At 43.2% G+C, this 24,260-nt stretch overlaps 1 long non-coding RNA gene across 1 annotated transcript in view; it reads right to left on the reverse strand.

Annotated features, from left to right (window-relative positions):
* The window catches only part of LOC142071502 (uncharacterized), a 73,261-nt gene extending 49,891 nt beyond the window's left edge, over positions 1-23,370 (reverse strand). Inside the window, exon 1 of the long non-coding RNA XR_012667547.1 lies at positions 22,908-23,370. This is a non-coding gene — a long non-coding RNA (uncharacterized LOC142071502). The remainder of the gene's footprint in view (positions 1-22,907) is intronic.
* Positions 23,371-24,260: the final 890 nt, after the last annotated feature.

The following is a 24,260-nucleotide window of genomic DNA, read 5'->3' on the forward strand; positions in this document are numbered from 1 at the left end:
GCATTTGGATGCAGGATTTTGTTTCAGCCCCATTTCTACATTATTCCTGTTTTTAAAAGAAGTAAACAGAGCTTTAAGTGTTGCTTCAAGAATTGAGTTGGAGGCAGGCAGCCCCCATGAGCCTAGACTCCCCATCCTCTTCTCTGCCACAGCTCCCTTTCTAGCTTTTTTTCCTCTAGAGCCTTGATTCAAGTTTAGATTGATAGGATTTGGCTTTGCAACTATTCCCGATCTACCTAACCTGCAAATGAACTTTGGTTCTCAGTGTCTTTAATCCTAATCCCACTTCCTTTCCTACAGTCCTTTCCAACGGATGCTATGTTAAAAGAAATAACAGAAATGTGTTGTACATGTCTTGCCCAGGATCATGAGAAGGGGAAATCAACCAGTGTCATAGTCTACAGAGATAAAATAAAAGCTCTGTTTAATCACAGCCTCATTGCAAACAACCTGTTCTGCCTTTGAGAACTATGAGCTCAAACTTTATTTATTTTATTTCCTCCAGAGTGAGTAGCAGACAATACATCCAGATCGCCAGGAAGTGCAGCTCCAGGACAGCAGATAAATGGGTTCCAAGAAAAAAAAAACCGACAATATTTGTAAACTGAAAGCTACCGCAAACATCTTTACAAGAAACAGCTCATAATTTGACAGGTGTTGACACAAAGCCATCGTGTTCTGTTTATAAGGCACAAATCCCCAGAACAGGAAGGTCAAAGACGTGACAGTGTCTAGGTTCAGCAGCCACAGACAACCCTCACTGTGATGCTAAGAATAGGGCCAGCAAGCATTTCATTATGTTGGAAATTTGGGCATCATGCAATCCTGCCTGCTCCTCATTCCCTTTGTGAGTAAGAAGGGTCTTAGGTGAAGAACAACTCTGGTTCCCCTATATGTGGCGGAGAGAGGTTTTACACCTATGTGCATAAGGGAGCAAAGCTCTGAGGTGGCTGCCAAGGCACCAACACAGAAAGGTCCTTTAGAGAGGACCAGAGTCTTTGTATCCCATGAGTACACAGATCCACTGGCCATTCAGACTGTGCAGGGGGAGCACAGGGCCTAAGGCAGAAGCCTGAGGCAGTAGTACTCATGGAGCAGCCTGAGGTGGGGCCAGCATTTCACCCACAGATTTTAAAGCCAACATGAATCATTATGGTCACCTAGTCTGACATCTTGCATAAGACAGGCCTTAGAATTTCACCCCATCAGCATCTCTTTTAGAAAGATATTCAGTCTTGCTGTAAAGATTTCAAGTACTAGAGAATCCACTATGTTCCTATTTAGATTGTTCCAATGGTTAATTACTCTCACGGATGTTTGCACCCTGTTTCTAATAGGTGCCGAGGTTCTTTCCCCCCCCAAGCATCCTCTGCAGGCTTCCCCAGCACACAGCTCAGTTACTCAGGCTGCATGCTGGGGTCCTTGATGGTGTGCACTGCCTACAATATACAGATTTAACTACAACCCTTGAAAGTGGAAAAAGTGCAGGAGGGATACTCCTCTCTGCCAAAAAGCACACAGCGGGGAAGTTTTCAAGTTCCTATCCTGACAAGGGAGCCAGATAAAATTTGTACTGAAAATAAAACCTGTGGAAGCTGTTCCTGGTTGTGCTCTTGTATTCAAGCAGCGTGCACGCCCCCAGAGAGGAGATGCAGACAGTTGTGTGGAAGGGATGGGGGCAGGGCTGGGGATGGTACAGCCGCACAGGAGGAGCTGCCTGCCAAGGGCACTGGCTCCTGGGAGCTGTGGCCCCACATTCTGCTCCTTTCGCTGCTGCGGTTCCCAGGAGAGCCCTGCAGTTCCACAGATACCGATTTATATCCGTGGATATCTGCATCCATGGGTATAAATGTAACCCTTCTGCCCATCAGAGTTGGCAGCAACACGGGCCGGGTTCAATATCTAGGGGATTCATTCCAATAACACAATGCAAACCGGCTCGAGCCCCCACCCAGTGACCTGGGACAAATATATACCACCCCCGCTGGGCGCCCCCAAGAGGCAATACTTCCCCTCTCGCAAGCACATAGTCTGAGTGTAGCAAAAGCCTTTTAATAACAGAGAGAAACAAAGTGGCATTATGTTGGGGAAACACCACCAACAGGATTCATAACAACCCATGAGCAAAACAAACCACCCCAAGCAAATTGGGGCGTGTCCTTTCCCTTTGGTTCTCGAGTCCAGCAACCCCAAATCACCCAAAGTCCCAAAAGTCTCAGTCCCTGGTCAGGGCAGCCCCAGAGTTCGAAAGTTTATCTGCAGAGCTTTACCTCCCAACCTGGGTGGAGATGGGGGGGGCAGGGGAAGAGAGGTAAGGGGCACCTTACATGATCTGAAGCTGACCGCCCCACAGCTCCATAGGCCTTTGCTCTGCCAGCCACCCCACGAACTGCTTCGCTACACTCCGCTGCTCCACCAGCCGGTCCACAAACTGCTCCACTCCAGGTCCCAAAAGCAGCTCCCGCCATCCTATAGAACTGCTCCACCAGCCTGTCCACAAGGCACTCCAGCTGTCCCACAAACTGCTCCACAATATATCTTCAGGCTCCCCCACTACTTAACACAATGCTCAGTGATTTCAGCTCTTAGGTGAATACAGCTTGTAGTAGGGGAGCCTCAGTGCTGGTGCACCATTAGCCCAAAGTGAGCTCAGCAGCCTGTAACTAGACTCCTAATGGAATCAAAATTAGCTCTGATATTCCACAGTGGAGAGAGGAGGAAGTGCAATTAGCATGTAAGGCCCTCACCCAGAAGCCCATGCCACCCAGTATTAATACTTGTCCCCAGCCTCTCTCAATTCACAGAGTTTTGGAACCCATGACCCTTGCCTAGCGAGTGCTACTTAGTTGATGGTGAGTCCCTCCATCATAACAAAAGGCCAAGTACAGTTCCAAGTACAGTTCCCATAATCAGGGTAATAACAATTTATTCTTCCTGCCCCAATAACAGAGACACTGGGGATCCCACAGCAGCCAAAGTGACCATTTGGGCAGCTATGGCCTCATTTTAGGTGGGGTGGGTGTGCCTATGCAAATGAGATTGGCCCCTGAAGTTCTTTTCACAACTTGGCACACCTCACCACCAGATGTCAGGGTGGAGCTCATCCTGACACTGCTTACATCAATTTGTATCAGTGCAGGGCTCTACCAATTAGTGTAAACGGGTTCTTAGGGTCACACTACCGCAAACAAGAAAATATCAATTTTTTATAGAAAACAAACTCCCATTAAATAGAGCACATAACTATTTCATAAATACATTGAACTCATTAACTAGAAATCAGGAACCACTCTGCACCAACCTTAGAGGCTGGTTTGTGAGATAAACTTAGTCTACTGAATTAGGGGAAATGAGGAAGAGCTAGACTCCTTAAGAGATTCTACCACTGACTTGATTGTGTTGCAATATGGTACCATATCCACAGTGCAGTGATTAACTGGGACACAGAGGTGGTGTGGGGTTTGAAAACAAATGTTCAGGAATGTATTTTTAATTTGATTCCATAAAGGAAATTGCACAATCCTCAAAAACAGTCAGGTCTTTGATATGTGCTATTTTGGGAACATTTTGAAACTCCTTCTCTGCTTCTCCCCCAATAAATCAAATCAGTTTGACTATGGGTTTTTCCATAAACCCACATTCTCAGAATGTCAGTCCAATTTTAGATTTTTATATTTAAAAATAAATGCATGACCATAAAAGAGAGAGAGAGAGAGATCTGAAGTAGGAATGGAGGAAGAGCAAAGAAAGCTATCATGTTCATTGTTTCAGAAACCACATTTGCAATTTCCAACACATCTGTTAGTGTTGCAGCCATTTTATTGTAAGGAATGTGTAATTTATGGATCTGTTCAGTGAATAATTTATCATTAAATGGGTGATGCTTAAAAGAAGGGAAGTGCACTTTTGGTTGGTGTTGGATGGCTGTTTAATAAACTGCCCAGAATAAACAATGTGTAGATATAAATGTAACAACTAATTTAAAGCCATTTAAACATCATTGGAACAGCCCTTACAATAACTGTTCTGGCAATAAATTATTTGTTTGAGATGCTGCACTTGGCTTTTATATTTTCTATTACATGCATATAAATATACTACTAACTTTGGCAAGTCATTGATAATCAATTACATAGTGACTTTATTGTAACAGTTGCCTAACATTTATAGACATTATAACAATGTATCGATCTGGTACCATTATCAGGAGCGAGGGGTTTAGAGATAGAAACCCCCAAAACACTTAACACTGTATCTTACATAAGAACCATTTTCCCCCGTCTTACGCAATCTTACACCAATCAGCATTTCTCCCCAAACTGAGGTTGTTCTCAGAAAGCAGGCTTTGTTTCTGAGTCAGAGATCCCAGCAGGCCTAGCTGCCTTTAAAGCACAATAAAGTTCCACTCTGCAGTTTTGGTTCTTGCATATAATCTCTGAGATACTAGAAAGTTTGCTAAAATGCATATAGCTAGACGAAAAGAAAAAGAAAAAGACACTATCTGTACAAAGTAAGGTCCTGATTCAGGAAATCACTTAAATATTCACTTCAGTCCATCCCTATTTGGGAAAGTACTGAAGCACCTGTGTAAATTCCAAATGGTGATTTGATCTGACCATACTTAGTAGATCTGGGTGACATTTTTTTGGCAAATAATAAATTTGCCAAAAAAAAATACATTGTTCAGTCCACTGAAACTATTTGCATAGTTAGATCAAATTCGGCAAATAGTTTCAGCTGGAAAAATTTTTTAAAAATGTTGAAACTTTAATTTAGACTTTTTCATTTTAAACTGTTGTGTTTCAACCATTTCAAAACAATTTGATTTTTTATATAAAAACAGAATTTTGTTTTTGAAATTTGTTTAATACCAAAAAAGGGTAAAAACACCTGAAAATTACCCCAAATAAATAAATACAAAAATGTAGGTCAAATCAAAAGTGTTGTTTGAGTCTAAACAAAATGAAAAACTGAAAACATTTAGTTGATGAATGGCCAACAAATTGATTAAAATAATGATCTGTTCTCACTTAAAAATAAAGGGACAAATCTGATGGATTAATTCCTCACAGCTATATGTTCTTGCTCAAAATGTTTCTAATGTAAAGTTTGTAAAAAATGCTGTTTATTTGCAAACAAAATTTTTTGTGAAAAATCATCAACATTGTTGAGATTTCTGGTTTTGGCAGAAAATTTAGTGCCTTTTCTTCAATTATTTTTAAAATTTCGATTGAAAAATTTCAAAAGCCATTTTGAAAAACAATTAAGGTATGAGATTTTTCAATAAACTAAAAGGTCTGTTTTAAAGGTTCAGAATAAAATTAATTTTTAAATTGTCACAAAAATCTCTTCACTTTTTGACCACTTCTAATCACTGCTAAAAGTTTGGCTAGTTCTGCCCGAGTCATTGCTGGGCAGTTTTGGTTCCACCCAACAGAGGGTAGTAGTACACACATGAAATGAATTGGCAAAAAAGTTAGTATAATACTCAATCTGTGAAGGTGATGTAATAGACCTGTTGATAAAATAGTCATGATATACTTGTCCTATTGCACTTAATTGATGTTAAACTTTTAAATTTCTTCAGTGGAGGTCTCCTACTGCAGCTATATGATGAATTTAGAAAACACACCAACAAATACAATCTCATGGAGGAAAAATATGACTTTGCTTTTTTCCATGCAATTATTCTCTTCTGAAGAGGACGTGTGTGGGGGGAGGGGTTACGTTAATTCTTTCTTGGACTAAGTTTAACCAACAGCATTTTTAAAGTTAAGCAAAGATGTGGCTGGCAAGCTTGACTCTTACCATTTGAGCTGGTGGATACGAAGTGGTGAGTTTCTGTGCTTTCATGAGATAATGCAAGCAGACTTTCACAATATGGCAGGCATTAACTAGCTTCTGGTTTTCCTTTTCAGGAGGCATTAGTCTGTTATAAAGAGCCAGACAGTACACACAAAATACATTGCCTCCTCACGTCAGCCGAGAAGCTAGCCCTTGTCACCAGTGTGTGAAGTGTTCCTACCGAGAGCGTAGAGGCGATTGCATCAGAAATATATGTCTGTCCCTTTGTTTTTCTCATTTATGGTTTCCTGCTCTTTCTCACGCATGTCTCTGCTGTATCACTGTCTGGAATTTTATTTGAATCACTCTTGAATTAGTTCATGGACCTTAATACACTGGCCTGTCACGTGTGGTCTAGTGGTTAGGACACAGTATTAGATATAATGATGCCTGCATAATACAGAAATGACCATGTTACAAATATCCAAGATGGAAGGCTAGAAAGCGGTATTACCAGCCCTAAGCAATCAAAAATCATGAGTCAGCACCCAAAATCATGAGATATGATTTTTAAGGAAGATTTTAAATTCTATATATGAGTTTCTTCTTACTTGCCTTCTGGAGTTTGCGTTTTCAGCATACACTAGGTCACATTTTCAAGCTTTTCATGAATGCTGAGATACTCAGTCACATGCTTCCAGTAGGTGAGGCTTTAAGATAAACACCAAATAGCATGAGACTCATAGCAAAACAAAAGCTGGCAACACGGAGAAAGAAATCAGAACAGATGGGATCCGTTCTTGAGTGTCCCACTAAACTCGTTTTGTGGCCTCTTCAAACAGGACTCCATCAATGCACAGTAAGAACCTTCTAGGTTGTGCCTGCAGCACACACACGGGAGTTACAACACACCACTTTGGTGCACACTGCTATTTACACTCTCCTAGTCCAAGTGTAAGGCTTACATAAATGTGCAAGCATTTGGAATTCCTTAGAACTTATAAATGCAAAGTTACTTCATTTACTCAGATGTGGTTTTAGAAAAGTTGCACGCAGCACATTGGGAACATGCCCTTTAATATTTTTATTTGAAGTATAGATAGATAACCTGCTTCACATGCATTCAGCTGTGGAAAAACACAGGTCAAGACAAAACATACTGCTTCTCCAAATGTCCATGATTTCTTGAGCCTTTTGCCTAATTTGTGACATGTTCCACTTTAGTACAACAAAAACCTTTAAACAGACATCTAATTATTTGTCTTGCTGGTACCCTTAAGTATTATCTCCACATTTTAATTTATATCTTTCCTTTTTCTTTGACTGTTTTATTATCATTTCCTTTTTACAGCTCTTAAAGATTTTTTATGTTTCAGTCTGTGTCTGGAAACGGATTTAAAAGTTTGCCTTGTTTCTTCTAGGGTTAGAAGCCCAGAGAGGCCTGTCTGTTTCTTTTAAGAGTGAACTCAGTAAAGCAGCAAACTTTCATTTTAAAATCTTGTAGGATAACAGTAAATTTACTATGGGTGATAAATCATAGAATCATAGAATATAAGGGTTGGAAGGGACCCCAGAAGGTCATCTAGTCCAACCCCCTGCTCGAAGCAGGACCAATTCCCAGTTAAATCATCCCAGCCAGGGCTTTGTCAAGCCTGACCTTAAAAACCTCTAAGGAAGGAGATTCTACCACCTCCCTAGGTAACGCATTCCAGTGTTTCACCACCCTCTTAGTGAAAAAGTTTTTCCTAATATCCAATCTAAACCTCCCCCACTGCAGCTTGAGACCATTACTCCTCGTTCTGTCATCTGATACCATTGAGAACAGTCTAGAGCCATCCTCTTTGGAACCCCCTTTCAGGTAGTTGAAAGCAGCTATCAAATCCCCCCTCATTCTTCTCTTCTGCAGGCTAAACAATCCCAGCTCCCTCAGCCTCTCCTCATAACTCATGTGTTCCAGACCCCTAATCATTTTTGTTGCCCAAATCAGGGACTGTGCTTGAATATCAGTGATTTATCAAAGCAGTATATTGATAGTCAGAAGACCTAGGTTCTAGTCCCAGTTCTGTAACTGACCTGCAGCATGGCCTTGGGCAAGTTGCTTTGTCTCCTCTTACTCTTTGGGACGTAAACTCTAGCTATATACTTAGAGTGCCCAGCATAGCAGGGCATGAGGATAATACACATATTAGTAATAATAATAAATATTCCCTCATAAGAAAGCTGGGTTTGTCCAAGAGACTCTGATTTTGGCCCTTTGCCTAGTGGGATCAGTGCCATACTTTGTTAAAAAACAAGTCTGTCTTGATCCAAAGCATAGACGATTTAAAAGCGTATTTGAAACTTGGCATATTTAGATTCCTATCTGCTTCTTGCTTGGCATTTCTTTATGACCCAGTATTGTAAAAAGTCCTATTTTACCATATGTAGATTTTAAAAGGGGAGAACACCCTGACAAGTATAAAAGTGTGGACAAATTATAATGAGAGATGCAAATGCCTGTTTTTTTCTGTTGTGTGTGAAAATTTGTGCAATGCTGAAAACTATACATGCTAACGTCTGCTACTATACAGAAAATCCATGATGTAACTCCACTGGATTCATTTGTACCAAATTCATCTCTGGAATAATTCCATTGAAGCCAATGGTGTTAAACCCAAGCTGAATATGATCTAATTTTACCTATCTCAGATGGATGAAAGGTGAGGTGAGATATGAACTAGTGGTCCAAAACAGCATAAAAAAACCCCTTCAAATCTGCAAATTACATAACTAAGCCATCTGCTCCACCAATGAGAGCCAAAACCTGTGTGTGGATGTTCTGGGCATAGAACTAACTGAATGCCTATGACAAATATTGTTAAAAGGCATTGGCATTCTGAATCACGTCCATTAAAAAAGGTACATGCAAGTCTATGGAAAAATAGGCTATTTTAACAAATCAGTGTGTACTTGGGAACATCATGGCTGTCACTATGCTTCACACCACGGCCACTTGGAATTTCATAACTATTATGGAGATCGAATTCTGATCCTCCTGCTCCAGAAGCAGAAATCCCTATCATTGGAACTAAAGAAGAGTCTTGGCCTGAAAAGACAACTTCTGACATATGGATGAGCAGTTCTGATTCTGTCCAGTAGAGAGCAATCATGTGCACACACACACTTCATGGCCGCTTCTCGGCAGCATTTCGGCAGCGGGGTGTCCTGCGGCCACTCAAAAATGCCCCGGCGAGCGCCATGGTGCCCGCGGGCGCTGCGTTGGGGACCCCTGCCTTACATCAGTGGTTCTCAAACTTATTTGATCGCATCCACCTTCTTTGTATCTGTAGTAGTTTATGCCCCTCACACAAGTACCAATTTAAAAAAAATCAACATGCAACTCTCACTAAATGTTAAAAAGAGGAAGGCATGGATTCAAACAGAGCCAACGATCCATTGTAATAAGAGCAAAAGCAACACTGCGATTGTGGTCGATGCTTCCATTTAAATGTGCACGCCGCGTCATAGCAAACGGATTCACGTACAAATGGCGATGACTTTGTACAATGCTAGGCAAGCTGAACAGAAATCTGTCAAAAGGCACAGCCCCATCCAGAGTCAAAGGCACAGCCCCATCTGAGGACGTGATATGTCTGGAGGAATGAGCTTTGCTAGTCATTCATTGCTGTGGGTAAAATGTTCCCAGTAGTTTTCCTTAAAGCTTCTCCCGCCCTCCCAGAACACATTCTGCAGGCCCAGAGTTTGAGAACCTCTGCTTTGAAATGGCAAAGCTAACACTTTGCAAAGTGCAAACATTTACATGCTGCACTTCATTCAAATTAACTAGGGAAGATAAGAGTCTAACAAATTAATTCTGCTAATGCTGTAAACTGAGAAAACTTTCAATCACAGCTGCAAACCAAACCAATCTGGCTAAACTGCTGACTTGTGTTCCTCTTTAAGTGATGCTAGAAGCACGCATCAACAAGCAACTTTGCTTCATGCTGTTGAGTGTATGACTGATTTACTGCTTGCCAGGACTGCTTGATAAAAAATAGAGCCATAGCCAGTTCAAGCTAATACAGCATATCAATCCAGAGCCAAGAAAAAGTAAAGATGTGTGGGGAATTTGAGACCATTTTGTCGCGGCTAAATTCGGTTTCCTATGAAGTGCCTGAAATAAAATGTACAGCAGAACTTTAAAACTCACGTATTTGTTCAGACAAGCATTTGCTATTTCATTTACTGTATACAAGTCCTAGGCACTTGTATATATTAAACGAGAAAATCCACTTGGGGTCTCAGTGTCTCAGAAGGGAAGACGGAGCGGAGGTGAAGGGTTAGAAAAATTATACTAGGGAGTTGGGAAAAAATTAAACTGATCGGTGCTGAAATCCATGTCCGTGCTAGCTAAGCCACATAGAGATCAGGTCAGACCTCCTGCACATTTCTTAGTATCATTTTGAAACTTCATTGAAGCTTTTGAGATAAATAAAGCTTTATAAATCAGAGGCCAAAGCAGCACAGAATGAGAGCTCATATCCAGAGTACAGGTTTGAATTAAAGTCTATTTACTTATATAGGCCACCCTTCACTAGAGTACCCGAATGCCGTACAAATACTGTTAGGTTAGTGCCCAGAATCCCCAGTCCATACACAGATAAAGACACGGTCCTGGAGACCACACAGACAATGGCCTTGGCTACACTTACGGCGGCATGTAGAGTGCAGCTACTACACTTGCAGTTACATGCCACGTGTAGGCTGTGTCCACACGTGTCACAGCGGTGTGAAGCTATAAGGTGGATAGAAAGTTGACTAGATTGTTGGGCTCAACAGGTAGTGATCAATGGCTCCATGTCTAGTTGGCAGCCGTTATCAAGTGGAGTGCCCCAAGGGTTGATCCTCGGGCTGGTGTTGTTCAATATCTTCATAAATGATCTGGAGGATGGTGTGGATTGTACCCTCAGCAAGTTTGCAGATGACAGGGGAGGAGGGAGGAGAAGTAGATATGCTGGAGGGCAGGGATAGGATACAAAGGGACCTAGACAAATTGGAGGATTGTGCCAAAAGAAATCTGATGAGGTTCAACAAGGACAAGTGCAGAGTCCTGCACTTGGGATGGAAAAATCCCATGCACCGCGACAGACTAGGGATGGAATGGCTCGGCAGCAGTTCTGCAGAAAAGGACCTAGGGGTTACAGTGGATGAGAAGCTGGATATGAGTCAGTGTGCCCTTGTTGCCAAGAAGGCCAATGGCATTTTGGGATGTATATGTAGGGGCATTGCCAGCAGATCGAGGGATGTGATCGTTCCCCTCTATTCGACATTGGTGAGGCCTCATCTGGAGTACTGTGTCCAGTTTTGGGCCCCACACTACAAGAAGGATGTGGAAAAATTGGAAAGAGTCCAGCGGAGGGCAACAAAAATGATTAGGGGACTGGAACACATGACTTATGAGGAGAGGCTGAGGGAACTGGGATTGTTTAGTCTGCGGAAGAGAAGAATGAGGGGGGATTTGATAGGTGCTTTCAACTACCTGAAAGGGGGTTCCAAAGAGGATAGATCTAGACTGTTCTCAGTGGTAGCTGATGACAGAACAAGGAGTAATGGTCTCAAGTTGCAGTGGGGGAGGTTTAGGTTGCATATTAGGAAAAACTTTTTCAGTAGGAGGGTGGTGAAACACTGGAATGTGTTACCTAGGGAGGTGGTGGAATCTCCTTCCTTAGAAGTTTTTAAGGTCAGGCTTGACAAAGCCCTGGCTGGGATGGTTTAGTTGGGGATTGGTCCTGCTTTGAGCAGGGGTTGGACTAGATGACCTCCTGAGGTCCCTTCCAACCCTGATATTCTATGAAGCTACATGTGGCAATGAAAGGCACTGCCTCCCCCTGCTAGAGCCTTTCCTTGCCACAGTGAAAGGCTCCAACAGCGGTGAGCTGCCGGAACCTTTCCCTGCTGCCTTTCCACGGCCGGAGCCTTTCTCTGCTGCTGGAGTGTTTCACCGTGGTGGGGCAGCACTCCAGCAGCGGGAGGCATCAGGACACTACACTGCTAAAAATAGCAGTGTAGACATGGGAGGCACTGCTTGGGTGTGCAGAGTTATAAAGCCTAGGGTTCAGGCATGTAGGGCACTCTGCTTTACTCACCTAAGCCCTGCCTCACCATCTACACTGGTATTATACCCCTGCTAGCTGGGCATGCAGTGTCTGTAGTCTACATGCTGTCGTAAGGGTAGACCTGCTGCTAAGAAGACATGAGCGGATGGGGATAGGGATATAACATACAAGCACTGAACATGGGGATTGTAATACACTTTTGTAAGCTACGAATGCTGACGTTTTTTAATGGTGTTTCAAACGAGGGGAACGGCAGGAACGTTTCCATACAACTCTCCGCAGAGGTAGGGTGGTGGTATTGTCCTCTGAGAGTGGGGAACGCAGGCACAGACAGGGCCGGCTCTAGGCACCACGAAAGGTGCTTGAGGTGGCAGAGTCCTAAGGGCGGCATTCCGGCACCGGCCATGCCGCTCCTAGAAATGTGCCCCCGCCGCCCCAGCTCACCTCCGCTCCAACTCTGCCTGCTCCCCTGAGCGTGCTGCCTCTCCCTCGCCTGAGAGGGAGGGGGGAGAAGTGGAGCAGCGGTGTGTTCAGGGGAGCAGGCGGAGCGGAGGTGAGCTAGGGCGGAGGGTTGTGGGGGGGAGCCGCAGGAAGCAATCGCGGGGGGGAGGAGGGAAATGCGGCACGTGCGGGGGAAGAGGCGGGCTGGGGATTTGGGGAAGGGATTTGGGAAGGGGCGGAGTTGGGGGGGCATGAAAAAAAAATGCGGGGTCGGCCAAAATATTTTTTGCTTGGGGCAGCAAAAATCCTAGAGCCAGCCCTGGGCACAGACACCTTAAGGGCCTGCCCCAGGTTACACAGGAAGCCTGGGAATTGAACACAGCTCACCTGTAGCCCAGGCCACTACCTTCACCACAAGACTATTCTTCCCCCTGCTTGCATGTGGTAAGACTGTTCCCTCCCTTGAGAACTCTCACGTTGTTTGTTTTTTCTACATACTTATAGATCTTTACGTTTAATCTAGCCCTCATATACATAGGCAAGCACTAGTGGCTGATTTTTATTATTTTTTTTTTTTTAAGTAATAGTAGGGCTTGTCTCGACAAACAGTGCCCGGCAAGCTGGGGTGTAAATCTACAGCACACTAGCCTGCCATGCACTGTCTGTTTAGACCCTGCTAGCACACACTAGAAGTCCCTAATGTGCATTGACCTACTCCCGGTTCAAAGTGGAGTAGATCAGAGTATACTAGGGAATTTTCAGTGCACAGTAGCAGGGTCCACATGGGCAGCAGGTGTGTGGTATGCTAAAGCGCTGTAGATTCACACCCCAGCTCGCCGCGCACTAACTGTTAATCTAGACCAGTCCTCAGTGATGACGTCGCTGAAGGAAGCTGGTCCCCACTGTTTATCCCAAGAACAGGCAGCACATGAGCAGAGACAGTGCAAGGTGTCCACCCACATGGTGCCAGAAAGATCAGCCTTCAGAGAGAGAGGCCAGCTCAGTCTCCACCAACTCATTTCACACCGATTTCATTCACTGGATCAAAGCCAGTGACTGAGCCCCCTTCCCTGAGCCCCTTCTTTGAATTTTTTTTAAAGACACTCAATGATTTATACGATTTTAAAGCTTAATAGTCTGTTTCCTGTTTATGCATCTCCCAGGGGTACCAAATCATTCAAGCAATTGTAGTAGTTTCAAACAATTCTAAAACAAGAAGTTGCTTCTATTTTTGCAACAGGCTGATTGCACTGTAAAGCTTCCTGACTGCTACTTATGGCCTACATTGTCTTTTGGGGGCAGCGTGCGGGGTTAAGCAAATAATCTCCAACACAAAAGGGAGTCGAGCAAACAACTCCATATGGTCCATAAGCAAGAAGGACCTGCTTTATCTGGGTAAAACTGTTACATTTCCGCTGCTCTCCTAGTAATCAACATCTACAAATGTTCCAGGTATGATGTAATGGAATTTAGTACCTGCCCTGTGTCACACTGACAAGATCTAAATTTGTGGTGGTTTATCTCACTGCTGTGCACAGATGATACATTTAATGCTGTTATGCCCATTCAGTTTCTTATTAATTGCACATCTTTCTCTGTATGGCTACTAATTTAAAAGATCCTTCTAAATTGTAATCAATTTTACTTAAGCACCTGGAATTAAGACATTACAGGAGTGCTGCATTCCCTTGAATTGTGTGAAATAATTTGTGGCTGTTTCTGTTCCCCATAGCTATCTAGAAATACTGTAATATTCACATATAGAATCACAGAGACTGACTGGAACACTACAAGTACCAACCAACACACAGGCAGGACTGAGTAATTGGTTCCCCTCTCACTTAACTTGCAACCTCTAAAAGCCATTGGTCTGTGCCTACCAAGCTCATCAGTTTGTTCAACTGCAAATCTAACAACATTTGTGGCATCACAGATTACCATGAATGGATGGGACGGATCCAAGGATTTAAGCATAGCATGTTTTAGAAGTCCTTCCTTCAGTGACTCAGACACTTTTTGGTATTGCTCTGTCCAGACACTCTTGGTTAGCTGGTATAATGGCACTGCCCACTCTGAATTTTTTTACAAATCTCCTGTAGAATCTGTACTGGCCTACAAACCTCTGTACCACCACTGGGTTTATAGAAACCTTCCAGTACTTTATAATGTTCAGTTTCTGGTGTTGGGACTCCTACCCATTCTCGCCATCTAAATGTCCTAAGAAGGTGATGCAACTCCTTGCAAACTCCTTTGTTTCCCACAAATTTAAACCCTGATTGCTTAAAAACCTTTAGAGTCCTTTCTACTTCTACCAGATGTTCCTCCCATGTTTTATGGAAAAAAATGAAGCCCTCTAAATATGTGAGGATGTCTTCAGTCCTCAAAACTTGAGTTAGATCATTTACTACTCTCTGAAATGTCCATGGTGTATTCATGTGTCCAAAAGGCATCCTGCGGAATTGAAACAACCTGGAGGGTGTCACAAAGGCAGTTTTTTCCTCAGTCCTCAGGAGCCACTTTAATCTGATGGTATCCAGACACCAAATTAAAACTTCTAAAATAGTTCGCTCTCATATTTTATCCTGTGTGTCTGCTCTGTGGGGAAGTGTCTTAAGTCCCCTGTAGTCAATACAGATCCTCAAATCTCCATGGAGCTTTTTTTCACTATTACAATTGGGGATGACCAAGATAACAGTTTGCTCAATCAGGCCATCCTCCAGCACACAGTTTAGCTTTTCTTTCACTGCTTCCTGGTATGCCAGAGGAACCCAACGTGGGGGACTGCCTCACAGGAACCCTCTCGGGCTTAAGCACAATCCAGTGTTGCACCTGATCATATGTCCCAAGCTCTTCATTATTCCTGGAGAACCCACTAGCATGTCATAAGAGCAGCTGTTCTAATTGCTTCCTTCCATTGCCTTCTGCTGCTCCTTCTATCAAGTCAACTCCTAGCTCTTTTAGTGACTGGGCTGCTTCATAGTTGTTGATCTCTGCCCCTGTGAGCAGCTTTGAGACCCACAGCTGTTTTGGGCACTGTCCCCCTTGTCTGATTTTTCACTAGCTGCACTTCCTGGTTAGTCACATTAAGTGCTCTTACCCAGAACTCCCCGTTTGGCCTAGGGCGAAACAGAGTTCTGCCTAACCACCATCCTGACAGGATATTGGTAGCTTCAAACACTCCTACAGGTTCACTGCAGCAGTCCTTTACCCTTAGGGGCATTACTGCATGATGTGGCTTCACCACAACTTTATTCTGAAACTTATTTATTTACCACGGGGGCCAGTTCCTCTCTGTCACCCTGTAGGCATGATAGGGGCACCTCTATGGTCCCAAAAGTTCCTCCCCAGGGTCCACACTTCCTCCTACGCACATGCAGAAGGAATATCTAAATATTGTCCCGGGACAAGCATGTTCTATTAACACTCCAGCAGTTCTTGTGATGAGCTCAGATGAAATCCACCCACAATACAACAGCATTACAAATATTGGTCATCACAGCCAAAGTCCATTTAGTAAACAAAGACCCCAAGTTCAGTGGGAACTGGATTTCACTGTCTACAGTGACTGATTGCTAATAGTCAACAATTTAACTCCATGCTCTCCATGGGCCAGACTTTTTTCAGATCCTGAGTCCAATAACATTGTTGTTTTCCAGCCCTCCGTGTCTCCAGACACATCATAACAGGTACGTGGGCAGACCTTCATGTGGCCTGTTTTAATAGTTGCTGATGGTGGCCCTACTGCATCAGTACCGTCTAGTTTCCCTGGTGTAGCCGCCCTCTGCATGGGTGCTTCTGTCTCCAGTGACCTCTGCCTGTGCTTTGCCTGCAAGTGTCACCTGGCCTGGGACCCACTGGGGAAACAGTCTCACTCTTCTAACCCACAGCACACCTGTCAGTAGCGTTCACTTGGGTCTCCTCCAATATTTTTAGCCACTTCCCTTGCAGTCATTTCTTGAAGTGCAATATCTGGTATAGAGGAGTCACCCTGAAGCTGGGATTTAACAGTTGATACCTTTAAGGAAACACTAATTTCTTCTTCCACCTTTTGAATTCTGAGTATAGTCGGGTCCAGACATTTGTCCAGGATGCTATCTTCCTTCATGAGCAGGTTACAAAGTCCGCCTGTCAAACCACTTATAATGTGACTTTTCACCCAGGAGTCTCTCAGAGCTTGCCATTGCACATAGGCTCCTCTCTGCATTGCCACGTCCAGATTTCTTGTAGCAGATTCTGCTTCACTTGAGCCATCTCATGGACAGGGTGGCACAGAAAAAGCCCTTTTGAATAGTATCCTCAACGCACACAACAGACTATTCAAGGACTCCCCTTCCTGCTTCCCATTCCTTCCGCTATTTCAAGAGGGTCAATCTCCTCTCATAGTGGTCATATAGACAGTTTTTCAAACACTTATAAGAACTATGAACCGCACTGGGAAGCTGCTGGTAAAATGCTTTGGCATCACCATCCAAAAACACTGTTAGTTACTGTGTTGCTTTCTCATCAGTTCATGCACCCTCAGAGAGCAAGCGACTCCTGCCTGAGAAGAAATCTACTGTTAATGCAGATGAGACTGAAGTGCCTTTGCCATTTTGAAGCTGCTGCCACCAGCTCTAATACTCGCTTACAGAATCAGAGATTTATTGGAACTCTGCAAGTACCAACTCCAGTACACACAGGCAGAACAGAATTTCCTGCCAATCCCGCCAGGTCAGACCAGCGACATAACATACAACACAACTACTTAACACTAAGATAAAGAAATACCACCATTGATTGGTGGAGGTATTATCTACATTAATCACTACAATATATTTGATCACAATATGAGATTACATGTCACTTAAAGTCTCAGGCCCAGATCCTCAAAGAAATTTAGGCACCTAACTCCTACTTGGCGTTAAGTGCCTAAATTTCTTTGAGGATCTGGGGCTCATTTTTCCAGCTGTAAAATGGGGATGATAACATTTCCTTTGTCTGCCTTGCCTATTTCAATTATAAGCTCTTTGGGCTAGGGACTATATTTAACGATGCACCTGCACACTGCCTAGCAGTATGGAGATCTGATCTCACTTGAGGCCTCAAGGCACTACTGTAACATAAATTATAAATAATAATTAAAAGAGATAAGGATTAAAGATCCAGTCTTGCAACCCTTATGCAAGTAGCTCTTACTCGTCCATCAATGGCTATATAACTATGTCCTAAATGCATTATTATTAATTTATTTAGCATGGATAATGTGCTTCACAGTACAGAAAATAAAGTATATCCTTGCCCCGAAGAGCTCAAAATCATAGCATGACAGATAAACAGGACACACTGAGAAGCCAGGGGAAGGGACTAACCAGCTTTTGGAAAACTATTATTGACTCACTGACAATACAGGTCTCTAAATCCTTTACAAAGTCATCTGCAGCTGTCCTTAATCACTCATTTCTGGGGGATCCAGCATGCATAATCATGAAAATTCCCATGACAGTGCCTGGCAATCAGTCATTCTTGACTTTCCCACTCTCAGATGTTTTGCCTTTGGGGAAAAAAATTGGAAAAAATTTGCAATGTAGTTTTCACACAGTGCTCATCACTATGGGATCTGACTGTCCTTCTATCCAATTGGTTGCAGTGGCAATGCCTAACTGTGTCCTTTATGTTAATTTTCCCCTCTCTATATAATAGTGCTTTCCATCAATATTTCTTCTATGGTTCACAAGCTGACTTTTTGGTGATTACGATATTCTAAGTCAATTACAGTCTGATAGGGAGCATTCAAGATATTCTGGCTTTCTTATTTGTCAGAATGACGCATACTGGTATGATCTATATTCTATGCTTTGCTTTCTTATTTTGCCACAAAAAACTTCCTCAAAACTTCTCTTAAGATCACCTTTACTCCCAGCTCTCCTCAGTTGTCCTTAATGGAGCTCTGACATAGCTGAGGATCTTTAACTAGCTAGAATGATCAGACAAAGGATTTCTGAGTTTCATCTTGCTTTGTGTAAAGATCTTTATCTCTTTTTCATGTACAATTCATCTCATTTTATAATATAAAAATATTGCTAAAACTTCATGTATATAATTACTGGTACTTCAATAGTTGTAATAATATAACGTAAAAATTTTGAATACAATTGGTGGGTTTCGATTGGCTGTTGCTGATCAACATTGGAGCCTATAATACCCAGTAAAATCATTGCTTTGTCTGGTTTATGGATAAGTTCAATTTCATACCAGCAATATGACACTCCAGGCAGTGTATTTCAGGGAGATTATTTCGCATCCTGTCTTGTTACATCACTTGGCTTTTGGCTTTCCCAGAAAAGCACTGCCTGTTGTATCTCATTGCAGTACTTAATCATACCGCATTGTGACTCTGGTGTCCAGTTTCATCCTGAACAATACAAACTAAACAAAACTGAGCCAAACAATCATACAACCCTCAAGTACCTGTGCATTTTGGTAGCTCCGATGCTTTTTGTTTCTTCTCCTCTAATGTTACTAGGAACTCTCAGGCACCAATTTTGAATAATTTCTCTTACTTCCATTTGAGTCACAGTTTTTCAGGATACTTTGATAATCAGATGCAGGTGATAAGTACACCCAGCGCCACAATTTAGCACCAAAGCAGAGTGTGATCTGAACTGTTAGTTTCACTTGGAGCTCAAAGTTTCGCTCCACAATTGAATGTATTATTAATGTTCCTGTTAGATATTCTGGGATGGAATCAATAAACAAGCTGGCTATAATCATACAGGCTCCAGATATTTCCTGGTCTAAAACACTAATCTGCTGCTTATCCAATTGCTGTTTTATTTGGGGATACAGAAAGCTGCCTTTGTCTGTTTTCACAGTCCGGGCAGAATAAATTACCCTCTAACTCGCACCATATCGCATATAGAAACCAGCACTCTCCTTTCATTATGACCAGCATATTTTTCAAACAGACCTGAATCAGGGTAAATTCCTCCTTGAGGCTAGTCTAAATGTATTCCATTATGGAGCAAGACAGATTGCTCATAATCAAGAGACTACTGCCTCCCAGACATGTACAGTATTCTGACTGATATTCAGAGATGAACCAGGGCTGACATTTCAGTTTCTGAATGAAAAGCTAATGTACTCTTTTGCTAAGATTTTTCACACTACTATGGACCAGAGTGTGATGCCCTTACTCATGCTGGTGAACTGTCACTCTTGAGTACTCACACTGAAGCCAGTCTGGGTCTATGTAATGTAAATATTATAAAAATGCACAAAGAAAATATACATCACTGATTTTTTTTAGTTACATAAACCCCAAACACAGCCTTTCAGGGGTCTGTTGGCAAGTGCAGACATGGGAGCCCTGAACATTATATACAGTACACTGATGGTTTGCGCTTCATCCTTTTTTGCCACAACTGTCTAGTGAATCATAAGCAGAGATGGGGCCCAGCTGCAGAAATCAGATCTTGAACATTCCCAGGTGGACAGGTGTGCTGCTTGGAAATTTGAGTGTATTCCATGGTAAAGAGAAAGGCTATGTGGGAAATCTTGCTTCAGATAGAAGTCAAACACCCAAAGTTCAGGGACATTTAGGCCTCCCTCTGTAAAGTTCAGATACAATCTGAATTCTTGGACCTCCAGTTGCTAAAGAGGACCAGGACATATTGTACGTGTATGGATGATTTAATAGACTGAGGGACTTTCAGGTAGGAGGTCATGCTCTGGTTCTGGGCTGAAGCACATGGTGTCAGTCTGACCACACAACAACCTCTCATGGTAATCCATTTAAGAAACCACTCTGCATATATTAACAATGTTCTCTTACTGCCTAAGTTCCTTGACTTTTGCCAACTCTGATACATCAGCTGTGCCCTGCCCCGGGCTGCTCTCACTGTGTACTGCTCACACTGCTCTCTTGGCCAATAACAATTCACCAGCAATTAACATGGAAACTATCATCAAAGCAAAACATACATAAAACATACCACCAGGTCAGCTAGAGAATACTCCTTGGTACCATTAATCCAGCCTATTACAGAACAAAATTCATATCAGTGGGGCCAGGATTTCACCTCATGTACATTTCAGTTCCTATAATTACAGTCTTCTATGGTGGGTTTTTATTTTGTTTTAAGGTTCGTTTTCAATAAAGTTACATAAATAATTCTGGGATTTGTAGAACTTGTCTTTGAAACTTTAAGACTAAAAATGGAATAAAATTCTCTTTACAGGGATTACCCATCATAGGTCTTCGCATAAAATCCAGGAATGTATTAAACAAGGGGGCATGCAGGAGAAAGCTAGTGGCAGTATTATAGAATGACTTAATTATATTTAAAACTCTGCTAGGATTAGAGGTGGTCATGTCATATGCACCATACCAGCATAGGAAATTTGAGGTAAAATTTCTCTTTATCAGCCACAGCCTGCAAACAACTGGAGAATAAATTTTTCCTTCTGTAACGGATGACAAACCTGATTCTCCGGCTTCTTAAATTAGTTGGTCATTATTATATTTAAATGCCAGCGACAGAGCAGGATGAGTAATTCATGAGAAATAATTTATTCCGTTAATTTTGCTTCTGTTTGTACATTGTTCAGGAACAGACTGATTTTCTCACATGTATGCACTATTTGAAATTATTCATTGAATAAGCCCTGCAAATAATTATTTGTTTGTAGCCTCCTTCTTGAGCAAGCTGACACAGAAAGGATTCAGAGGTAGAGAGAGACTTCCTTATGAGGAGAGATTAAAAGACAGGGACTGTTTTGTTCAGAGAGAAGACAAATTAGAAGAGAATTGATAGAGGTATACACAATAATCAATGGTAAAGTGAAGGCCAATCAGGAGCTCCTATTTATCCTCTCATAATACAAGAATAAGAGGGCATCCAATGAAACTGAAAGGCGACAAACTGAAAACTGATCCAAGGAAATATTTTTTTAACCTCTCCCCCACCCATCCGTGTATTTAACCTGTGGAACTCACTGACAAAAACTGAGGTCAAGAGCTTAGCAGAATTTAAAAAAAGATTAGACATTTATATGGATAATGAGAATATAGGACTTTAAAAGATTATTTGAAAGATATATAAACCCAGAGGCCGCTCAAGGCAATCTGCCATGCTGGGCAAAACTTCAGTGTACTTCCTCCCTTCTCACAGACTGAAGGAGGCAGAATTGGCCTGGGTGCCCCTACACCACGAGGGAGCAATGGGAGGGCCAAATTTAACTGAGTGGCATTGCCACTTGGTGCATGGGGTTGTCACACAAATTTGGCTCATCCCCTGCCCATTGCATGACAGAGGAGTAGCTGGCCAAATCTGACTGAGTGACATTGCTACCTAGTGCATGGAGTCGCAGTGCCACTCAAATTTGGCCTGGCTTCTCGTCCATCATGAAGGAGGGGCAGCTGGGCCAAATCTGCTGTCCAAATCTGCTTGCAGCTGTCCAGAAATCTGCCGCTCTAGGCAACTGCCTAATTTATCTATTGCTAGAGCAGACTCCCAAGAAGTCTTGTGTTTCAGGGCATAAGCCATCTCCTAAATGAAACGATCAATTCCTTGCAAGTGTTTGATAGTCAAAATTCAATCTAAGCAGTACTGGAGACAGGTTTGATTGGAGAAACAGCTCCTATGATATGTTTCCACTCCCTGCTTGGACTGGAGTAACTGAGAATCAGGTCTGCAGTGCACGTACTCACCCTTGTGAATTCGAAAGTCATTTTCTACAATACCAGCTTAAAATTCACTTCTCCCTCAAACATTCCTGTCAGTGAAAGTGTTTTGCTGGAATATTTATGGAGAGCAACCCCTAATAGGGCACACGCAGTGTGGGAGATCACTTAGTTAAAAACGCCTATGAATGTTTATGGGAAGTTTTTTCCCTATTATAGCCCAATTTCAGCCAGCTAATAACCCAGCAGCTAGCATGGCAATAGCTGGAGTAAGGGTTTGTCTTCACCAGAAACTGCAGCAATGCAGCTGTAGCACTTCAGTGTAGACACTCAGAAACTGCAGCAACAGCAGGGATTTTCCTGTCTCTGTAGTTAATCCACACCCTGAGAGGCAGTAGCTAGATTGCTGGAAGAATTCTGCCGTCAACCCAGCGCTGTCTACACCAGGGGTGAGGTTGGCTTAATTACGTCTCTCAGGGTGTGGATTTTTGACACCCCTGAGCGATGTGGCTAGGTCGACCTACCTTTTTAGTGTAGATCTGGCCTAAGTCCCATCATAGGCACCTAGCACGCCTTTGAGCTGAGTACTTCCACAGCTACTGATAGTACGGGGCTAAAATCAAGGGGCAATGTACAGAAAGTCACAACCTGCCTCCTGACTTCTGTCTTGCTGGGAGTGGGGAAAATACTCTGTGCTGGGCCTTATATTTGATTCAGCTCACAGCTCCCAAAGTGCTGGTCTGACTCCATTACCCACTGCACGGTGGGGTTGGAGCCAAGGCCCCATCCATTCTCTGTCTCATCCTCCCCTCACGTGCAGGAAAGAAACACACAGCAGTTCTGCTGAGGCTCCATCACAGGACGAGTAGCTAAGACAAGGGCATAATGGAGACCTGATACCCCCTGTAGCAGGGTCGCTGACTCACCGGTGTGGCGCCTCCTGCTGGTCATCCTGGGAATTAGGTCTTTTTCCACTCCAGAGCACCTCCTTCTGGCTGGTGTCTCCCTGCCTCAGGCCCCCCATGTCTCTCCCAGATCCTGGTGCCCTTTACCTTGGGGTTCTTCCCACAGAAATACCCCCACACTCTGGGTTTCCCTTCCTAGGGAAACCCCCAACCCTCTATACCCACCTTGCCTCAGTGGTTACTGCCAGTCATTGCCTAGCCCCCTCTCACTGGAGCAGACTGCAGTCCGTAATGGCCACTCATCATTGGCAAGCGGGTTGGACCTGCTGTCTTTCTAGCCCCAGCTGCCTCCCTGCAGCCCTAGTACTTCCCCTGGCCTTTAGCAAGGCCTCCGCCAGAGCTTCTCAGCTCAGCTCAGCCCCAGGTACCTTCTTGCTCTCCCAGGCAGCCTGGTCCTCTCTGCTCTGCAGCTGAAGCAAGAGTCTTTCTTCCCCTTTTATCCAGTCCAGCTGTGGCCTGATTAAGCCACACCTGGGGCCAACTACATCGCCAGCCTCCGTCAGCTGCTCTTAATCCTGTTTACCTTGGAGTGGGGCAGCCGCCCGACTACACCCCCTTATTCCCATGCTTGACTGTACAAGCCAGGCCATGATTTGGCCCACGGCCAGCAGTAGACTAATCTTTTTAGCACGAGAGTCTAGCAGCAAAACAAAGTAGTTGCCAAAGTATTTAACATTGTTGTAGTCATGTCAGTCCCAGGATATTAGAGAGACAAGATGGGTGAGATAATATCTTTTATTGGGAGAAGCTGGTCCAATAAAAGATATTACTTCACCCACCTTGTCTCTCTGAAGTATTTAACAACATTTGGGTGTTGTCAACTAGCCTTTTCTATAGCGTTGACAGCCAAGTTCTGGCTGAGCCAAATCTAGCTGAAACCCTGACTGTAGTTTCAGCATTAGGCCCTTTTCCACAACTCATTTTGCATAGGTTTGGGGCCCTTAACGTTCTCTCTGAGGGTTCTGTGGTTTGAATTCACCAGCTACTGAAATTATTTTCTCTTTCCTTCCGAGTGAGTACTAGCTGGCCATTTTATGATACGGGGTTTGTAATAAGGCCTACAGTTAATCAGATTAGACATTTAATAGCCTCTGACATGAGAGCTGGGACAATGTTGGCACAGGTCTAGTCCCCTTCAGACTTGCTGCAAAATATCATTTAACGTACTGTAACGAGAACAGTAAATTAGAGAAAGAGCACTGGATAAAATGTCCATGAATCTGCTACATTGACATGTCTAGTGAATCCCCTCATTAATTACAAAGGTGCTACAGACTTCTTCTGGAGCAGAGCCACATCTGTGCCTAGATAATG

This window comes from Caretta caretta, chromosome 3 (genome assembly GCF_965140235.1).
Source record: "Caretta caretta isolate rCarCar2 chromosome 3, rCarCar1.hap1, whole genome shotgun sequence".
In the NCBI taxonomy this organism is placed as follows: Eukaryota; Metazoa; Chordata; order Testudines; family Cheloniidae; genus Caretta; species Caretta caretta.